Source organism: Anolis sagrei, chromosome 4 (genome assembly GCF_037176765.1).
Source record: "Anolis sagrei isolate rAnoSag1 chromosome 4, rAnoSag1.mat, whole genome shotgun sequence".
NCBI classification, from domain to species: domain Eukaryota; kingdom Metazoa; phylum Chordata; class Lepidosauria; order Squamata; family Dactyloidae; genus Anolis; species Anolis sagrei.
The window spans coordinates 182,636,822-182,657,567 of record NC_090024.1 but is presented as its reverse complement, the minus strand read 5'-3'; the positions used below and the strand labels follow the sequence as shown (position 1 = coordinate 182,657,567).

The 20,746-nt window shown below is 40.9% G+C and overlaps 1 long non-coding RNA gene across 2 annotated transcripts; it reads right to left on the bottom strand.

The window, feature by feature from the left end:
* Nucleotides 1-3,589: 3,589 nt before the first annotated feature.
* On the bottom strand, nt 3,590-9,724 carry LOC137096987 (uncharacterized). 2 transcript variants are annotated; one of them, XR_010909874.1, is made up of 2 exons: nt 8,943-9,724; nt 3,590-5,791 (listed from the first exon to the last, which is right to left on the bottom strand). It is a non-coding gene; the product is annotated as an uncharacterized lncRNA (long non-coding RNA). The 2 variants fall into 2 exon arrangements; XR_010909873.1 differs by having other exon boundaries at nt 8,950-9,724.
* Nucleotides 9,725-20,746: the final 11,022 nt, after the last annotated feature.

The window sequence follows — 20,746 nt, the reverse complement described above, 5'->3', positions numbered from 1 at the left end:
GTTATAGCAGGTAGGGTTGCCATCTTTTTCACGGCAGGTGCATGGCAGACGGAAATTCCACAAGTATAATTTCCACTATCTCTTAGTTCACAGACCACAAAGGTTTTCATTTTATATAGAAATCAGAAGCTGAAAAATTATTACAGAAAACAAATTCAGACAAACTATAGAGCATAACGGAGCCCCTGGTGGCAAAGTGGATTAAACCGCTGAGCTGCAGAACTTGCTGACTGAAAGATCAGTGGTTCGAATCTGGGGAGAGGGGTGAGCTCCCACTGTTAGCCCCAGCTTCTGCCAACCTAGAACTTCAAAAAAATGGAAAGTTAGTAGATCAATAGGTACCACTCAGGCAGGAAGGTAATGGCGCTCCATGCAGTCATGCCAGCCACATGACCTTGGAAATGTCTACCGACGCTGGCTCTTTGGTTTAGAAATGGTGATGAACACCACCACCCAGAGTTTGGCATTTCTTTTCTGGCAAGCTTTTGACGGGTGAACAACCCGGACTATGCCTGTTCTCGCCGCCTATTGTTTTGTTATTGTTATTTTTAAAGCTAATTGTATTGTTTTAATCTGCTTCTGTAAACCGCTCTGAGCCAAATTGGGAGTAGTGGTATACAAGTTAAATAAATAAATAAATAAATAAATAACTAGACTTAATGTCAGGAGAAACCTTTACCTTTACCTTATAAACATAAACATAGCTAGCCAGAGCATCAAAGCAAAGTGTTGGGTTTAGAAGATGAGATTTTGCGTGAGATGAGTTCTAACAACAGATAGCAACAGCATCCTGGGGAGCCTTACAGGTTGATCTTTCAAGACAGACAGCAAAAAATAGAGGAAATGGCTTTTTAAAGTCTATATGGACTAGGGAAAGCATGTCCAATCTGCAAACATGATAGACCTCAAGAAAACTGAGGCAGCCTAAGTAGAGAGTAGACCAGGATACATTTATCCAGTCTAGGAGAAGATGTGAAATGTGGGAAATATAAAACGGGATGTTGAGAATCAGGGTGGAATTAGAAGATAATATATTTAAAAGACTTAGTATGAAGTATAATTACTATTTTTCTGCAGAGCAGCTGAAAGCAATTCATTATGGGATGGTAAATGATTGAAAATAAGGATGTAATTCTTTCCTCTCCAAATTCACAGACTCCAGGTTAAGAAGCCCTGTTCTATGGACAAAGGCTAATCTAGTGTCCAGTCTATCAAATTTAAGGCCTATTTGTTTCAGTAGAATTAATAACTGCAAAACACTCTCAGCTGAGAAATCATCCATATCTGAAAATGCTAAAGCTAAGACGCATTTCAGATAAAGGGAAGGTGGCACTTGAAGTTAAAAATGGAACAATCCAAGACACAGTCAACTGAAAGCTTAAAACTGATGAAAAATACAGTACAAAATACATTCAATTGAAGGCTTAAATTTACTGGAAAATTTTGCATTGAAATCATTGAGCAATACCATAGAAGATAAGGAACAGAGGTACAGTCTTTTAATAATAGATCCTAACCATGCTTTTCTGGGAACATCTGAAGTTTTTGCTTCCATAGTTTCTCATGTTACCCACACGTCCCCAGACTATTTTAATCTTGACTATAGTTTAACAAAATAAGACAACTTTAAATCTTGAGTAATGAAGATGCCTTCCTTCAAATAAACCATAGTAAAGATGAAACAAGAATAGTTTATAAAAAGGTAAAGGTTTCCCCTTGACATTAAGTCTAGTTGAGTCCGACTCTGGGGGGTGGTGCTCTTCTCCATTTCTAAGCCAAAGAGCCGGCATTGTCCATAGATGCCTCCTAGGTCTTGTGCTCAGCATGACTGCATGGAGTGTCGTTACCTTCCCAGTGAAGTGGTACCTATTGATCTACTCACATTTGCATGTTTTCAAATTGTTATGTCGGCAGAAGCTGGGACTAACAATGGGAGCTCACCCCATTCCACAGATTCGAACTGCCAACTTTTTTGGTCAGCAAGTTCTGCAGCTTAGTGGTTTAACACACTGTGCCAAGATGGCTCCTTATAATAGTTTATAATTCAGATGATAAGTGAAATCTATGGCAAAAAGTTTCTGATTGACAATGGCATGGTTTGTTGAAGCAATCAGTAAAACCATTCCCTATTTCACACCAGTTGCCTTATTTGTATATACATTGTAGGAAAACCTGACATCCAAACCAGACAAATTCCAAGGAAACAAGCAATTAAGAGAATTAATGATTAAGAGAATTATTGTTATAGCTAGCACAATGCAATATAGCCCAATATCAGGGTAGGAAACTATCATGCTATAGTTTTATTGGTGGGAAAGCAAACACTTTCTATCTCTTTATAGGACCAACTGCTACTTAACTATTTGCATCAGTGCTATTAAAATATGGAAAGAATGCTAAAATGGCATGTGGATCCACAACCATCCACTTGTGGTTTAAAATTCACCCACTCCTGGTTTCTTGATGGGGGTATGAATCTATATATTGTTGATAAGGGGCGGGGTATGTATGGCTTACAGTTGCATGCATAACGTTTTTTGTTTACTACATCATTGCTATGTGTTTCTATTTCTTTTTAAAGTCATTCACTCCCTTTCGATGCGTGGGTGAGAAATCAAGTTTAAACGAAACTATTTTCTTCAGCTGTTTCTTCTCTCTCAAACTCAAAACGGGAACTATGGAGAAATGAAATCATGTGTGTGATGTGTTTTTTGACTGCATTTGAGTAGTGCCATAGAAATTTAGGTCAGAATTAAGCACAAACATAATTAAAGTAATATTTTAAATTACTTTTTTTGCATACATGATACGAAACAGCATTTCCCCACTAACTTAATTATCTCTGGCTGTAGCTAGTACCGGAAAATTCAAATACTCCCGTGTCAAAGTGAGCTTCTCCAACATGAAGACAGCAGTGTTCGTTTGGGTGGCAATTGAGATTATAATACAACATAGACTACAGATATTCTTAGATTCAGAAATAGGAGCACTGAAATAGCCATAAGGGGACTAAGTATAATATAGAAGCAAAGTCGAAAATCCATATACTGGCAATATAGTCGTTCTTCCATATTTGTGAGTTTAAATCTTCATGGAAAATCATTTTTTGCTGCCTTTGTTTCATTTCGAATAAGGATTTTAATAACACTGGTAGCCATTTTGACCTGTAATCAGTTAAGTCACGCTTAGTCAATTTGGTTGGGTTGTTGTAGGTTTTTCAGACTGTATGGGCATGTTCTAGAAGCATTCTCTCCTGACGTTTTGCTGCATTTGTGGTAGGCATCCTCGGGGGTTGTGAGGTCTGTTGGAAACTAGGAAAATTGAATTTATATATCTGTGGAATGATGTCCAGGGTGGGAGAAAGAACTCTTGTCTGTTGGAGCTAAGCATGAATGTTTTAATTGGCCACCTTGATTAGCATCTGATGGCCTGACAGGGGTTTTTTGGTGTGCCCTGTTACTGCCTGAGGGGATTCCTTTTTGAGAGGTGATTAGCTGTTCCTGATTGTTTCATCTCTGGAGTTCCCCTGTTAGAGACTGGGAATTTATGGTGACAGGCCCAGAAGGCAAGGGAGGAAATGAGATTCCGATGAGGTTTTCCAACAAGGCTTTATTTCAAGTTGATCAACATGAGATGAATAGCCTCTTGACCATCCTGGTCAAAGAACAAAGACCATTCACACCTTTGTGGCATACTTAACAATGGTTTTATATCAAACTTGTAAAAACAACACGTAAGCAACTTCTGATTGGTTGTTCTGTTTCTACCATTATAGCATATTCATGTTTTTGTTGAATGTTTGACCCTGAGCTGTAATTTTACCTATCTGTAAGCTTGCTTATCCAAGGCAGAAAGAATTTCGTGGGAGTAGATCTGCTTGTGTCTGAGCACAGGCAATTATTTTTTCCTATCAGCAGCAGCTGTTGGCAAGCAAAGCTCTCTCAATAGACAGGGATTCTGGGTCTCAATAGACAGGGATTCTGGGACTTGTAATAACTGAAAATTTATTTTTCTTAATCACGTTCCTATATTCCCTCCTCTTCTTGTTGCTAAGCGAAGCCTTTGAAGCGAGCGTTGCAATCAGTAGTATAAACAATATCATTGTCCTTTGTCATAGCCATCTCTATCTTTGTTCTATTTTTTCATGTGAGCCTGGCAGTGTCGACATTCGCATGTATAGGGTTCTATGCAGGGGTTTCATATTTTTAGCAGTTATTGAATCTATAAGGCTTTGAGTTATCAAGCCTTTTTCCATCAAAGTAAAACAGCACAAGAATATCAATAGCATTATGACAATTATAATTTGAGACATGACCAAGCCTTTAACCATTGTAAGTCTGGAAGCCATGATGTGTATATCTTGGAAACATCTTTTCATTTTGCAACAAAATGCATAGACCCCCTTCTCTGTTTAGGTGGTCTATTGTCAATCTGTGTTGCATCTGGGTGTCTTTTATCATATAGTTTGTCAATTTCTCTAGTTGTGCTGAAATGTGCCAGTTAGTGTTATTTTAATCTATGGAAACAAGATTGCACCAATTCTTTGTGATCCAGTGAAGTATGCATTGTCAGTGTCATTGTTATGTGTCACTTTGTGCCCCTTGAACTCAGGCCCATCCAAATTGTTTTGTCCTATGTCTCAAGCAGCTGTTGTATCAAAGACTCTCAATCTGGACATGTGCCATTTTAGACTGGGGCAGTATCTTTCCTTCTTGCCCAACTTCTGTAAATCCAGTAGAATCCTGGCCCAATCTTGCCAGTGTCTTTATATGCATGTTGTAATGCAATGCGGAATCATCTGCACATGTCAAATTCTGTTTAGTGGTATAGGTCTGTGTCCTGTATTTCTGACAGGAGTACAGTGATGTCACATCTATGGTATTGTCCCAATTAGACATGGGGCACGGTCATAGTGAGATGTCTTTTTTGTCAGTGAGGTTTGGGCTGAGCTAAGTGGTTTACAAGGGCGTACAAAGGTGTAAGGGGGTGAAGACCTCCCCTTTTTCAAATTGAATTAACTGGGATCATCTGTCTGATCAGTTGTCTGTTGTATGGTTATGGTGTTTAGAAGTGAGCTGTTTGTTCGTATCATACCCAACAGACCTGCGCATGCAATCCTTTTGCAATGCAATTTACCAATTGGTGGAGGGTATCCTTCTCCCATTTTGTTGTAATGGGGTGTGGCATCAGGCTGTGAATGACATCACCTCTGTTTCTTTCTAAAACACAGTTGTAAACACTTGACTGAAACAGTATAAACAAATGAAAGCTTATCAAGCTAGCAATCAGAACTAAATGGTAACAATAACCACTTTAACGATTTAGCAATAGAAATCATTCAACTTGAGAAAGGATATCAAGTCCAGGTCTTGCTGTCTGGCCCAAATGTGGCCATGCACATATGTGAAATCCAGTTTTCATTATCAGGACCAAACGTGGCCACACTCATGTGTATCCAACCTTTATGTCTCTTTAGTCTCCTGTATAAAGGCAATCTGAGTCAAACTGGGAATGTGTTCCCCTTCTTGATTGAAGAAATGAGTCTATTAAATTCCAGGTAAAATGAAGAAAGTCTCTAAGTCCAAAAAGTCTCTGTATCCAGCAAAGTCTCTGTGTAAAGAAAGTCTATAAAATAAAGTCACCATATCTCACGTCTTTAGCTTGTCCTATCCAGCAGGTGGTGCTTTGGATAGGCTCCTGTATTTTGGACTCCCATTAGGCTTCCCAGCTGGCTATGATGCCTTTTGGATATCCAATTTAGGATCCGGGTCTCATACCAGGAGCTCAAGAGCTGAAAAAGATAAATAGAAAGATAGTGAGAGGAAAAGGGGGAGGGGATACTGATTACCCATCTGTTGAAGTCTTTTTGGCCAGTTCTGTTGTCAGCTCCATCAACATCCTTCGCTTCTATATCCATTGGCGGGCCTCTACGATCTCCCACTCCGAAGTCCTCTCGACCAATCTTCATCCTTTTTAAACAATTCTCCACGGTTTTCCCCACGATTTATCTCATGGTTCCTCTCCACGATTTATCTCATAGTTCCTCCATCCATCTGCTGTAAGCAATCCTTTAGCAATGTATACTGGCACTCTCGGTTGCCCATTCCATCTGCGACCTGCTTTTCCAACTTAATCAAAACAGTAAACTGTAAAATGTCTCTTGAGCTGTTTACTGGCAATGTCTCTCAAATTTGGCAAAAATCTCTGGGGCCTTTTGCTAGGCATTGTCTCTTAAATCTGGCAAAAATCTCTGGGCAAGCTTCCCTATCTACCTGTTTTAATGTCCCGTTCCAGAATTACCTCTTCCAATAACTTTGTAGAGGAATTTGGGCCAAAGTAGCAAAATTTGTAGAGGTACTTTGTCCTATGTTTGAAGAAAGCTGTGAAATATAGCCACCTCGGGCTAAGAACTATAGCAGAGGCTGGATGGTCATCTGTCAAGGGATGACCTGAATGTAATATTCCTGCTTCTTGGCAGAATGGGGTTGGACTGGATGGCCCATGAGGTCTCCTCCAACTCTTTGATGTTATGATTCTATGATTCATGTCCAGGGTTATTGTATCCACATAAAGTAAATTCTGTTGTAAAAATCAATTGCTGGCTTCCTTTTGAATTAAATACCAAACCAAACAAACAAAAAACAATGTAAAGAACTCTGTTTATCAATCAGTGTCGCAATCTACCTACAGGTAAGCTGCGGCTTGGCTTTTAAAAAGGCAGTTTTGTTTTGTTTTGTTTTTTTTTTGTTAACTTAAAACATATTTTATCTGTTGACATCTTGAGGGAGTTTCTATGTACTCCTAACATAAAACCACAGTGGTCACCTCACTGTCATATGAAGAAGAAAAAACCCATCTTGTTATCTTGTGTCTCCAACCAAAAAACTTTGTGTTTTAAAACAATTTTAGACATGAATCCTGTGCCTCTTCTTTGTCTCAAGAGAGGTTGCAGGGAAATCCCTATTTTCTGTAAATTATTAGCTCTCACACAGTTCCTAGTGTGGCATCTTTAAATAGCTAAAAGAAAAAGTTTAAACTTTCAACATCTGAGGATGCCTGTCATTGGTGCAGGCAAATTGTCAGGAGAGAATGCTTCAGGAACATGGCCATTCAGCCTGAAAAACTTATAACAACCCAAACTTTAAACTTGGTCCACACACAGATGTAACTTTCCCCTTTCGGCACAAGCCTCAAAATGTCCCAACCTGCAAGGAGTTAATGTCCATCAGCAGTTCATAGAGGAAGGGAGGGCAAAACGAAGCATTTTCCCCTTTGAACCAGAAAGCTACAAGGAGCTCTGGTAAGCATTCATAAATTTGAACACAAAAAATCCAAAACGGTATTAGATACTTTTAAAATGTACCATTCATAACCATTTTTTTCTCTTCTGCCAGAAAATGGCAGGAGAACACCATGTTCTTTTCCAGTTATCTCTCTTCTGGCTCTGTAAAGCAGGAGCCCTCCACATAGCATCCATTTTAAAACAGCTCTTAAAAAAAAACATTTTAAAACTCCGGCACATGATTTCACTCTCTCATGACATACAGTTGCTTTAAACATAAGAATTATTTCCATTTTCTTGAGCAAAAATAAAGTTAGAACTCCAGTTTTAAAAATGCACTCTTAAAACACAGTCAATCCATTTCATTTGATCCCATCCTGGCTGGTACCAATGTAAGTTCTTATCTCTGTAACATACTGTACATTCAGGGCATTGTAAAACATCAATTTCTAACAGTTCTTAAACAGCCTGCTTTTAAACATTTTTAACACAGACAATGAGTTTCTATCAGTCTTCAAATTTTCATTTTGATGTGCCCTAGCCTCTTTCAGTGTTTGAAAAACTCTTTTGGCCAGTCACAACCCTTGACACAAAAACCCTTGACATCAGGTTTTTGCTTCTTCTTTTTTTCTCCACACAGTTATTTATACAGCCCATGCGGGCAATTTTTCATGTTTTCAAAAGATACGTATTCATAATGCAAGACTCTTTTTTTTTTTTCATAGACACAGAACAAATCAGGATTTTAACCATTTCAGAAAATGTCATATCGCATAATATTCATTCTCCAAATTCACACACACAGATACAATGCTTGTTAGTTGTTAGGCTTCTTGTACGTTCACACACAGAGGGAGAAACCTCATTCACACACATACACACACGCATACACACACACAAACTTCCCAAGGTCAGCTCCTTTTTTTCCCCCTTTGCACACAGAACAGAGAACATCAAACTTTTAAAGATCACCCGTTTTGTCATTACCCAATTTTTTTACATTTTAAAAACACAGTTTTTCAAATGGCAGCATTTTGAACATAAATCAATTCCCATTGAATCAGCATTTTTGTTTCTTTCTTGTTTGAATCCTTCAAACACAATTAACATTCCATATATACCTTTCAGTTCAACATGTCTAAGTTTCTCTTGTAAAATATCCATTACATCATTTGAATGCACAAATTTCAAACTCAGTCCCGTGTCATTTAGACATACATATCTCAAGTGATCTGCCAACTTACACAAAGCTCTCTCTTTTTAGCACATAATTCCATCAAACACATTTCTATCCTTTTCTGAGCACCGGAACAACAGGTTTCCATTTGAAATAACAAGAATCCAACTCCTCTTTCTCACTTTCCTTTTCACAAAACAGCGCTTCAGACATGCACAAATCTCAATCCAGTGTTGCAACACACAGACACACACAATTTATTTCTACAGTTCCCTGACACGGCAAACTGTTTAAACTTCCAAGGGGTCAGTTCCTCCCCCCTTCTCTGTCTGTTTCTCTTCTTTTCTTTTCTTTTCTTTTTCCAAGGGAGCAATGCCTAACTCGGTCTTGGGGCACCCTCACAAGTCAGCTATCTGGGGGATTTCTGTTCCTTCCCCCCTTGCCTCCCTCCAGCTAGCTTTTTCCCCAGGAACAAGGCCTTACAACCCACACACGACGGTGCTCCTCTGGAATGCCTGGTTCCTCCTTCCTCCGACCTGTCGGCAGTCTTCTTTCAAGCGTTGTTGACCTCTTTCTCGGCAGAGACAGACAGGACACACTCTGTGGCCGCAGCGTGTAGAGCCACCGGTCAATCAGAAGGGGCCCCGTTCTCAGCGCACTCTTTACGCCGCAGCCAAGAAGAGGTGCTGTTGCCCTGAGTTTCCAAAAACCATCTCTTCCCCTTCCAGCCAACGGGCACTCACCACCCAGATCTCGGTGGAACCTCCAAAATGTTAGAGACTGGGAATTTATGGTGACAGGCCCAGAAGGCAAGGGAGGAAATGAGATTCCGATGAGGTTTTCCAACAAGGCTTTATTTCAAGTTGATCAACATGAGATGAATAGCCTCTTGACCATCCTGGTCAAAGAACAAAGACCATTCACACCTTTGTGGCATACTTAACAATGGTTTTATATCAAACTTGTAAAAACAACACGTAAGCAACTTCTGATTGGTTGTTCTGTTTCTACCATTATAGCATATTCATGTTTTTGTTGAATGTTTGACCCTGAGCTGTAATTTTACCTATCTGTAAGCTTGCTTATCCAAGGCAGAAAGAATTTCGTGGGAGTAGATCTGCTTGTGTCTGAGCACAGGCAATTATTTTTTCCTATCAGCAGCAGCTGTTGGCAAGCAAAGCTCTCTCAATAGACAGGGATTCTGGGTCTCAATAGACAGGGATTCTGGGACTTGTAATAACTGAAAATTTATTTTTCTTAATCACGTTCCTATACCCCTGTGTTTAAGTTTTGTTTTTTATTTACTGCTATAATTTTAGAGTTTTTAATACTGGTGGCCAGATTTTGTCCATTTTCATGGTTTCTTCCTTTCTGTTGAAATTGTCCACATGCTTGTGGATTTCAATGGCTTCTTTGTGTAGCCTGACATGGTAGTTGTTAGATTGGTCCAGCATTTCTGTGTTCTCAGATAATATGCTGTGTCCAGGTTGGTTCATCAGATGCTCTGCTATGGCTGACTTCTCTGGTTGAAATAGTCTGCAGTGCCTTTTATGTTCCTTGATTCGTGTGTGAGCATTGTGTTTGGTGGTCCCTATGTAGACTTGTCCACAGCTGCATGGTATACAGAATTTGGTTCATGGGGAGAAATCAAACGGGGGGGGGGGGGGGGGAGAGAGAAAAGGTGCACACTTTTGTTCACTCACTCATGTGGGTGAGTGGGTGGTTTATGGGGAAGGGTGCAGCACACTCAAATGGATGGATATTCAAGGGTGATGGGATTGGGGAGCATGAGGAAACTGCAGGAAAGAGATTTTGCCGAAACATTGGGAAGAACTTCCTGACAATAAGAGCTATTCAGCAGTGGACCATGCTGCCTAAGAGTGTGGTGGAGTCTCCTTCTCTGTAGGTTTTAAGCAGAGGCAGGGGGTTGGACTGGATGGCTCTTATGGTCTCGTTCAATTCTGAAATTCTAGAAGGTGGGTGATGTGGTAGTCTCTGGGATGGACAGAGGGAACAGGACAGAGGAGAGGAGGAGGAGAGAAGAGCTGAAATGGATGGTCAGATAGCAACAACTCTGGCAGGAGGGCAAAACCGTGCAAATCCATTACATAAAAAGTATTTGACATTTACAAAAAGCACCTATATTGCCCCAGCGCCCCACCAGTATCAGACTTCTCTAATCATTGGGAAGAGTCCCTGAGCTGTGATGTAATGTAAAGGGTGATTTTATTTGTATATTAAATACAGGGGGAGGAGCTTAGAGATAATTAATTTTTCCAATTTTTGCAGGGCTTTTGTGCCCCTAACCCCCATAAAAAGTGTCAACTACTCAGCTGCAAAATCGGCAGTCTTTCAAACACTTCATCAGGCTATATGGTTAATAAAAAAAAAGGGAGGCAGTGCTGGAAGTCAACACATTTTTCGCTTGAGGTCTCAAGTTAGAATGAGTTCCCCATGGAGATGAGCCGTTTGCAGAGACAGCAAATTATGCAGTTTTCACATGACCTCTAGCAAAACCCACTAGGCAGAAGACAACTGGCAGTTACCCCTATCTTTTTCTTTTTATATAGTAAAAGTAAAACCTTGTCACAATGCCAGAGCTCTCTTAAGCCTTTTGTTGCCGGTGTTTGTATAGTTAATAAACCACAGGCAATCAGAGTGACTGTAATTCATTTCCTCTGTAAAGGTAATCAAGGAGCAAAGGCTAACAAAAGCATCCTTCTCTTCTACCTCTTTCCTGCCTTGGGCAAAGTTCCTTGTTCACTGCTGCTCCGTTTCCCATTTGCTGGAGAAGAGGGAATGAATGGGTCATCTACTGTCCCAGCTGCCAGAGCCGCAGCCAAGCAATTTAGCCATTGCATCAGAGCAAATGACTCCACACCTGCTGCCAATCAACGGCCTGGGCAATGACTTGACAGCAATGGTCTGCATGAGCCTCCGCTCTGCAAGGTGAGGGGGACAAGGTGCTAATGAGCCCAACAAGGTGCTAATGAGCCAGCTCCGCCAAAGTACCCCTTTGGCCTTAGGAGGGCACTTAACAGTCTGGGCTCTGCTAAGGAAGTCTTTGCTGGTAGTAAAGCCATGCTTGGCCAGCCAGGGGCCAGCACATGGCTACACAACAGCAAGCGGCTAATGAAGGGTCTGGGCCATCTATCTGCACTGTCTCATGTGCATTCCTTCTAGGCGGCCACCTGGCTTTGCCTGCAAGTGCCAGCTTGTGCAGCTTGGTTCCCCCCTCACTCCACTTCTCTTTTACATCATCACCGCAAGTTTCTGTAAATAGGCAAAAATTCCCCCATCAACCACTCATGTTTAACATCATAGAGATATGCCAGATTTCACAAGCACATAGCATATTTCAAATATTTATTTGCATGCATGTGTGTGTGTGTATGATTTCTTCAAACCTAAGATGCACTTCCCCCCATATATGCATCTCTAAAAATGGAGTGCATCTTAAGACCATGGCTATACACACACAAACACACACACACACACACACACAGAAAGATTTCTATTAGTCATACTGAAATTAGTGTGGGCCTTATAAGGGCATCTTAGAGTCGAAGAAATGCTGTATAAGACATCCTGTTGACTACCAATAAAACTGCACAAAGAAATTCATACAACTCATTAAAGCACCCTGAAAAATAAACTTAATTAAGTCAGTAAAACAATAGTTGTTTTGAGAGGATTAGCCTGGAGAGGATACCTATACCTTTCATGATTGTGCAGAAGCGAGAATTTTAGCAAGTCTTGCTAGACACATAGCCACGTAATAAGCAACACCTGCTGAAATTCCCCTTTCCACACAGCAGTTAAAAGCATTGGAACTCTCTTCAATTTTCACTCCATCAATCCTATGGGTTCTTCTCATAGGTGGGTACTCAAGACCAAATCAATCACACAGCCCAGTCCTGTTCACGATCAATCAGAAGGAGGCTTTGCAAAAAGAAGTAAGTGTGCATAGGGTTTTTTGCTACGCTTAGTAAGACTGACCTTTCGGCTAATGACCCTTTACATTACATCACAGCTCAGGGACTCTTCCCAATGATTAGAGAAGTCTGCTTCTTTTCCTTCTTTAAGTTCTTTATCCCCTTCTGAACCTAATTCACCTGGAAAATATTATTGCTGCAGGGAGGAGAGAAGAAAGCAGCTGTCCCTTTGCTGTTCTGAAGTAATGGATCTGTCAAGGGGTGCAGTTCACCTGGCAGTATTCCTCTCTGATCTGCTCAGTTAGTGGGGTTGACAAAGGAGAAGGGGAAAAGCAAAATGCTATTTTTAAAAAAGCAAGTGAGAGGAGATACAGGAAATTAAAAGAGACTGGAAACACAAGAGGGCCATGACCCATTCGTTAATATGTCAAGATCAATGCAGTAGAGGACAACCTAGAGATCAGCAAGTGACAATGGGATTCTGAGATATGATCACAAGCTCCAGAAATCTCAGGCTCCCCCTTACCCACTCTGACTCTTCATATGCACAACTGAGCTTTCATTTGTTTGTAGTTTTATTTCTTTGTTGGGATAACATTTCAATGAAAACGGAAGAAAGGATAACAAAGAAAAGGGCAAGTGCACAAAATGGGGGGGGGGGGGAGAGAAGAGAAGAGAGCCTGCCAGCTTGCCAACATGAAATTGAGTTTAGCAAACCGCTGTTGCTCATTGCTCTTGGATAACAAGAACAAGAGGGAGACTAGTGCCAGGAGCCAAGAATTTATTAGGCAGCAGCTGGAGAGGCCAAAAGCAATAGGGTGAAGGGAAGGATGATAAAATAACATCTGTCAGAACTATCCCAACCCCTTGTCAAGGTAGAAGCTCTGGGGCAGGAGGCCCAAGAGCTGCAAAAGGACTTTGAAAAGTGAGCCTCAGCTTCCCACAAGCACCTTTTGTGGGGAGGGGAATGGGACACACTACAACAACTCTGCTTAAAAACTAAGGAAGGGATTGCTGAGAAAATACAAAAGTCGGGCAGACAAACTATTTTGCCATGTTTTCACACTTTTCAAAGCAATGCACACTTGAACCAGGCCTGTCAGCTCTACAGTTTTGAAGTGTTCAAACATTGCACAGACTTTCCCCATTAGCGCCTCTTAAAGCTTCCCTGAGCCTTCTGTTGATTTGCAGTGTGAAGTCTGACAAACAACCAATTTCTCTTCACTTAACATGAAGTAGTAAAATCAACTGATGGCTCTGAGAACATTGTTCCAAAAAACATTATGTTCTCATAATAAAATATTTTGTGAATTTAACCCTATTTCTCTCTATCCTTCCCAATGTTTGTCTATTCCATCCTTTGCCTAATGACAATTGTGAAATCCGTTTGGGCAGAGTCTGTTTTAAACTCCGTGGCTACCATCCAACTCACAGTTATGCCTAACTGCTGGATTGTGGCCAGTGTTTTTACAGTGATAGACTAGAAATTGCTAGTGCTTTGAAAATGGATAATTAAAGTAGGTGCTTCAACAATACAACAATATGGTCTCTGTTATTCTAATAGTAATCAGCCCTGTTGTGAGTAGTCGCTGAGTCTTTTTCTGTCTCTGATAAATCCACTGCAGGTAGAATTTCAACAGGTTAACACTGTCTCTGATAGTGTTACTATCAATATTAGAAGATTGTCTGTTAAACAAGTTGTCACTCAGTCAACTGCCTAAGTATGTTTCCTGAGGGCAAATGCTTCTGTAAGGTAGGATAATAAAAACGTAAGTAGATACCAGTATCTCTGTTATTGCACATTGTCTTAGTTATGCTGACACTTTAAAAATGTAAAGAGGAAGCCAGGCCATTAGCTGAAAATCTCCCCCAAAGAGGGAAGCATTCCAGCAAAAGCATTGAGTACTGCGGGAGATTTAAATTTTCATAAGGTGATAGAATATGTACTATCTGCTCATTTCTCTATAAGCACTTGGTAGAGAGGAGCAAAGAACCCAGCAGCAAGATGGTACGCTGAGCTGATAACGGCAAAATCCATAAACTGAATGGAAATAAATAAACTGTTCTTTTCCTATCGGGAAAGTAAAATGTTTGTGGCTGTCTCTGCACCTTTCCTCTCTACTACTCTGATGTGATAGGAAGCAATATGAGACTGCATGGGCAAGAAGCGATGTAGTGCAGGATGACCCACTGCCAAGGCTGCCTCTGCGGCCATTCAGATAGCGTCAACACAAGCATCCAAATAATTGGCCCAGGCTGAGGTACACAGTACATCTTTTCTGACAGTGAAAGGTGCCAAGTTGCAAGCTGGCACCACTGTCTGCCTGCCCATCTCTGCCTTCAAACCAAGATGTGCAGAAAGGGGGTCTTATTTAGGGTGGAGAAGGAGGAATGCATTCTTGAACATACTCAGTAGTGCTTTATAAATAAACAGAACACCTTGGTGTTAGTCTTGTGGGATACTAAAACACATGTGCTCAAACCTGACATGCCATATATCTCAATTAAAGTCACACATTCTCCCCAAAACACACAAGAAGTAATGCTTGCAGGAGGCAGCATAAAAAGCACAGTAGCAGCAGTGAGAGTCAGGTGAAGAGCAAAGTGTTTAGATGGGGGAAACTGTTCTTTGTTCAGCAGTGTTTCTGATTATTTAACTGCTGAGAAGACACTAACATTCTGAAAATTACCAAAACCTATTTCCACACACAGCAATGCCTTTGAAGCCCCCACAGTGAGATTATTTTCTAAGGTCTCTTTGGTTTATAGTATACAAAGTGTACAATTATCACTCATTAACTCCAAGAAAGTTTGATAGTTCCCCTTTTCTCTAGTCTAGGTGGTGTTGCTGTTGCAGATGAATTGCATTTCCCTTGCACAAAATAACAGTGTTTTAAAATATAGCCTCTTTTTCTTCCACCCCAAGATGGTATCAACTCTGATGGTTTTTGATTCATGTAAAATGGTTGTATGAATGTGACAGACAGTAATCCCAAGCACACAAATTGGGAGTATTATTTATTTATTTATTTATTTATTGCATTTTTATGCCACTTTTCTCACCCCTGGGGGAGGGGGACTCGAAACGGTGCACATCAAGTAAATAGCAAAAATTCAATGTCTCACATGTAATAAAATAATACATCACAAGTTTAAAACAATGACATATAACTAAATATTAACACCATTAAAACTATAAAACTTTAGGCATAGACCTAAACCATATTAGACATTTAGACATTGCACTGATTCTAAGGTTATTGTCTATCTGCTTCAAAGTTATTATTACTCGCTGGATGCTTTTTGCATAATCAAGTTTTTACTTGTTTCCTAAATACCAGGAGGGAGGGGGCGATCTAATTTCATTGGGGAGGGAATTCCACAGCCAAGTGGCCACCACTGAGAAGGCCTTGTATCTCATCCCCGCCAATCATACCTGTGAAGGCGGCAGGACGTAGCAGGATCTCCCCAGCCGATCTTAGTGCTCTAAGGCCCTTTCACACAACCCTATATCCCAAGTCAGAAAACCTTGAACTGCTTTGAACTGGTTTATCTGAGTCCACACTCAGATAATGTGGTATTTTCTGCCTTGATATTCTGGGATATAGGGCTGTGTAGAAGGACCCTAACTGACTCATAAAGGGAGATGCGTTCAGATAGGTAAGCTGGACTGGAACCATTTAGGGATTTATAGGCTTAAGCCAGCACTTTAACTTGTGCTCGGTAGAAGACTGGCAGCGGGTGGAGCTGACGCAACCGGGGTTTGTGTGCTCCCTGTACTCCACTCCAGTAACAAACCTGGCTGCCACCCACTGGACTACTTCAAGCTTCTGAACAGTCTTCAAAGTCAACCCCACATAAATGCTATTGAACAATGCACCTAACTGGATATTGCTTTAAAGCCTTTCTAGATACTGTCTGAACTTAGATAAAACTGGGACAAATATGGCCAAGAAACATCAGCGTATTTGATCAAGATGGCAAACATTGTTAATGAGGAAGAATACACAAGCTGGGAGATACTGCAGCAGTTTGGTTTTGCTTGAATTTACAGGGAAGAGCAAGATTCCTTCCTTTCATTTCCACTTACCCTGTTAAATTACGGGATAGAAATTATTTTTGCATTTTGAACTTGGTTTGCAGCAATGGAAGTAAGGACAAGTAAGGACAATGGGAGGAAAAAGAAACCAGAACATTTTAAAAGCTTCTGTGAAAAGTGAGACAGCAGAAAAATAATTGGGACAGTTCCTACCAAACCAGAACAGTTGCAAAGTAGATGTCTCTACTGAAGACTGGCTAATAATACCTATGCATTATGATCTCCCCCAACCAAGCTATTTGTGTTAGGTTTAAAAAATATTTGTTTTAGGTTTTTTTTCCTGCATGCTACAGAGGCTGAGCAGTATTCCAGTCAACAGCAGGAATGCTTTTGTAGTTTCGTTTTAATTAAATGATAATGCCAGTGAGATTATCCTCTCTTCTTCCATTGTGAGAACAGTTTGCTTCTTGCTTAATTCCTTGATAGTGATGTTCTCCTCCACCCCTGTGCAACCACAGTGCTGAAATACAAATTTCACCAATTTTACGAAGAAAGCAGCAGCAACAAACATTAGTAGACTGTTGAGCTAAGGTTCCTTTAATCTTACTTTAGGTTATCACCTGCTCCCTCAAGACTCAGAGACTTTAAAATCTCCTGATGGAGGAAGAGCTGCAGCTGTTCCCAGCCATTTCTTTCTTAGTCTTCTGCGTCACCTGTTCCCTCACCTGGAAACAGCAGGCAAGGAGGAAAGGATGGCAACCAGATTAAGGAGTAAATGTGTGAGAGCAACCACATCTTCCATTGCAGTGACAGAGATATAGTATTCTTAGTATTCTTGTTATGGTTTTATATTATGTGTTAAGGTTTTAAAATGTTTTATGGTGTTTTTGGGCATCGGATCGTTGCCATTGTAAACCGCCCTGAGTCGCCTAAGGGCTGTGAAGGGCGGTATACAAATATAGTAAGTAAGTAAATAAATAAATATAAAGGTCCCTGTCTCCTTTGGGACATAGGATGGCATCAGTATTACATAGTTTTTGCAGTACTTTCCTCAATCTTTTGCCCTACAGATGTCTTAAACTGCAATCAGCATCACTGCCAACCTGAGAAAATCCTGGGATGTTTCTATCTTGAAAGCTCCCTTCTCCACATTCCTCTTCACTACAGCAATCAAAAAGTAAAAATCATCCAATTTATATTGCAATTGAATCTTGAGGCAAATTTGCATTTAGGACACAGACGGTTCCACATCGCTACAATGAATCAAGCATCTTAGGAGAGTCACCTGGGTACCTAATATCTGATAATTAAACATTAATCAGATTAATGCAGAAAGGGATATTCATTATTTCAGCTCACAAAATCCAGGAATTTTCCCCAAAAAAGGGAGAGCAGGAAGGAAAGGAAATGTGTGTGTTTTTCGGCATTCAGACGGAACAAGGCCTTGCCCAAGAGACTGCAGTCAGCAGAATATAGCCTGGAAATGTGCAATTCTGCTGCTCAATGTAGTGATGCCAACATCCAGAGTTCATCTCTTCTCTTTATTTTTGGAGACTGTAATGGGACTTTGTGTATCTCTTTCTCTAACTAAAGTGACCTAATTTGGAATGGTTGGATGAAGTTCTCATTCTGAAAGATGCTGAAAATAACAAAGAAGGCAGTCATGGGAGGAGAAAAAAGAATAGCATTGAGGGAGTAATGCAGAAGATGTGTAAAGAGAGACTTGAAGGATCTAGTTCTGTAATTTAGCTAAGGGAAATGTCAGTAGGGGAGGGCAACCTCTCCGTCTATAAATACCTTCAAGGTAACTGTATAAATGAAGATAGGGAATTAATTCACAGGCTTAGGAGGTGTCAAGACAAAGAGCAATTGCCTAGAGTTCAGGAGGAAATGTTCAGGCTAAGTGTTAGAAGATAAGTAGTCAGAAAGAACAGTTGGGGACAACTGTGTGGATTCCCAAGATGTATTGAGGAAAGTAACACTGCCACAGGGCTCCAGCCACAAGGTAGAAAGGTAGGCAAATTGGTGCCCTTCAAATCTTTTGGACAGCAGCCTCAAGCACTGGCCATTTGGCTAATATTTAAGGATTAAGGGCCCCGGTGGTGCAGTGGGTTAAACTGCTGAGCTGCTAAGCTTGTTGACCGAAAGGTCGCAGGTTTGAGCGGCGTGAGCTTCTGCTGTCGGCCCCAGCTTCTGCCAACCTAGCAGTTCTAAAACATGCAGATGGGACTGTGGCGCAGCTGGCTTGGTTTCAGCTCCATTAAAGATCACTACTGACCGAAATGTCATGAGTTCGAAGCCAGTCCGGGTCGGAGTGAGCTTCCGGCCAATTGTGTAGCTTGTTGTCGACCTTTGCAACCCGACAGACAGTTGCATCTGTCAAGTAGAAAATTTGGGTACCACCTATGTGTGGGGAGGCTAATTAAACCAAATGTATGAGGCCATAAAAAAATCTCCAGCAAAAAAAAAAAGCATGTGGGGAATGCAGAAAGTACTTCATCAGTGTCGCAGATGGACGATGAAGCAACAGCTCCCCTGGTGGCCAGAAGTTGGAATGTTAAATAGCCTCTGACTGTCTGTCTATATGTGTTGTGTGTCTATGGCATTGAATGTTTGCCATGTATGTGTACATTGTAATCCGCCCTGAGTCCCCTGCGGGGTGAGAAGGGCGGAATATAAATACTGTAAATAAAATGTCAGTAGATCAATAGGTACCATTCCAGGGGAAGGTAACGGCGCTCCATGAAGTCATACTGGCCACATGACCTTGGAGGTTTCTAAGGAAAACGCTGGCTCTTTGGCTTAGAAATGGAGATGAGCACCAACCCCCAGAATTGGACACAACTGTACTTAATGTCAGGGGGAAACCTTTACCTTCACCTTAAGGATTATGAGGACTGTAAAACATCTGGAGGGTTCCAGGTTGCTTTTCTCTTCCTTAGACTGAAATACATTTCTGATTTGAGAACTATGCCCAGGATCCACAGTACATGAGTCATCCCGTGCAATGTTTCTGTGCAAAGCAAAAGCACATACTCAGAGGAACTCTCTTCCCTTATTATTCCATATGTTTCAGATTTTCTTGCTGCAGATACTAGATGGAAAGATAGGTACACTTCTGTGCCATTAATAGTAATCTGACATCAGCAATTTCTGCAGGTACCGAGGTAGTAAACATTGTACCAGCTGAAGGTCCCTCATCTGTATGACTTTTAAAGGTAGAGGAGCTCTGTGGTCTTCTGCACCCAATTCCCTTCCTAGCTATAACTCACATTCCATCCCCAGGGATAAAACACAGCCCTGCCTGATACTAGATTCAAGGATGTAGCCTGAGCAAGTTGTAGCAAGTTTAACAAACAGATCAGATTGCTGTGAAATAGAAGCAATGTGGGGAGAATATTTTTACTAACCACGAATGCATAAGGTAGATAGAGTCAGGGTCCATTTCCCATGGTAGTTTTGTTTGTATTATTTATTGCTGCTGAGAGGTGTTTTCTTGGCAGACCCCACAACATCTCTGGCAGAAGCTTCACAGGCAACCGGAGATGGGCATAGGCTTGGTAATGAATCTGCAATGGGAGGAATGGATGGTACAATTTCGGGCCACACTCACATCCTGCTCACTCAGCATAAAGATAGAAAATATTGGGTGATGACTTCAGCTGGGTAACCCTGTGAGTCACTGAAGCCTAAAGCAAACAATCACAGTGTTTTGGAGGAATATTCCAGTTCTGTGTGGTAGATAATGCTGAACACTTGTCAGATCCAGCATACATATAGCTGCTTGGAAAACCAGCTCAATCTTAAGTTCTAAAAGGCCACGTTCTCCAGCAGAAAAGGGAGGGAAGAGGGTTCACTCTTTGTATGTGTGCGTGTCTGCACTGCATATTTAGTCCCTCTTAGAGCCTACTCTCGGCAGCTGTTCGAGGTTGGTATTACTTTGGAGAGGATAATTGTAGGCTTTTAAAAGATAAATCTGTACAATTCTATTTTAAAGTAGGCTTTTGGGGGTTTTTTTGTCCTTGTGGACTTTTCTAAATAAATACATTAAATAATAAAACTACAAAAGAATATGAGAAACCTGTGTATTTGTTTCTATAGCATATTGGGAAGAGGAAAGAGTTACTTTACACAGTGGGCCCTCTGTATCCAGCGGTTCTGCATCCAAAGCTTGAAAACATTCTTCCCCCTCCCCTCAAAAAACTGAGTTTCATTTTACATAAAGGACAATGTTTTACTATGCTATTGTATATAACAGGCTTAAGCATCCATGTATTTTAATGTTCAGGAGGGGTCCTTGAACCAAAATACCA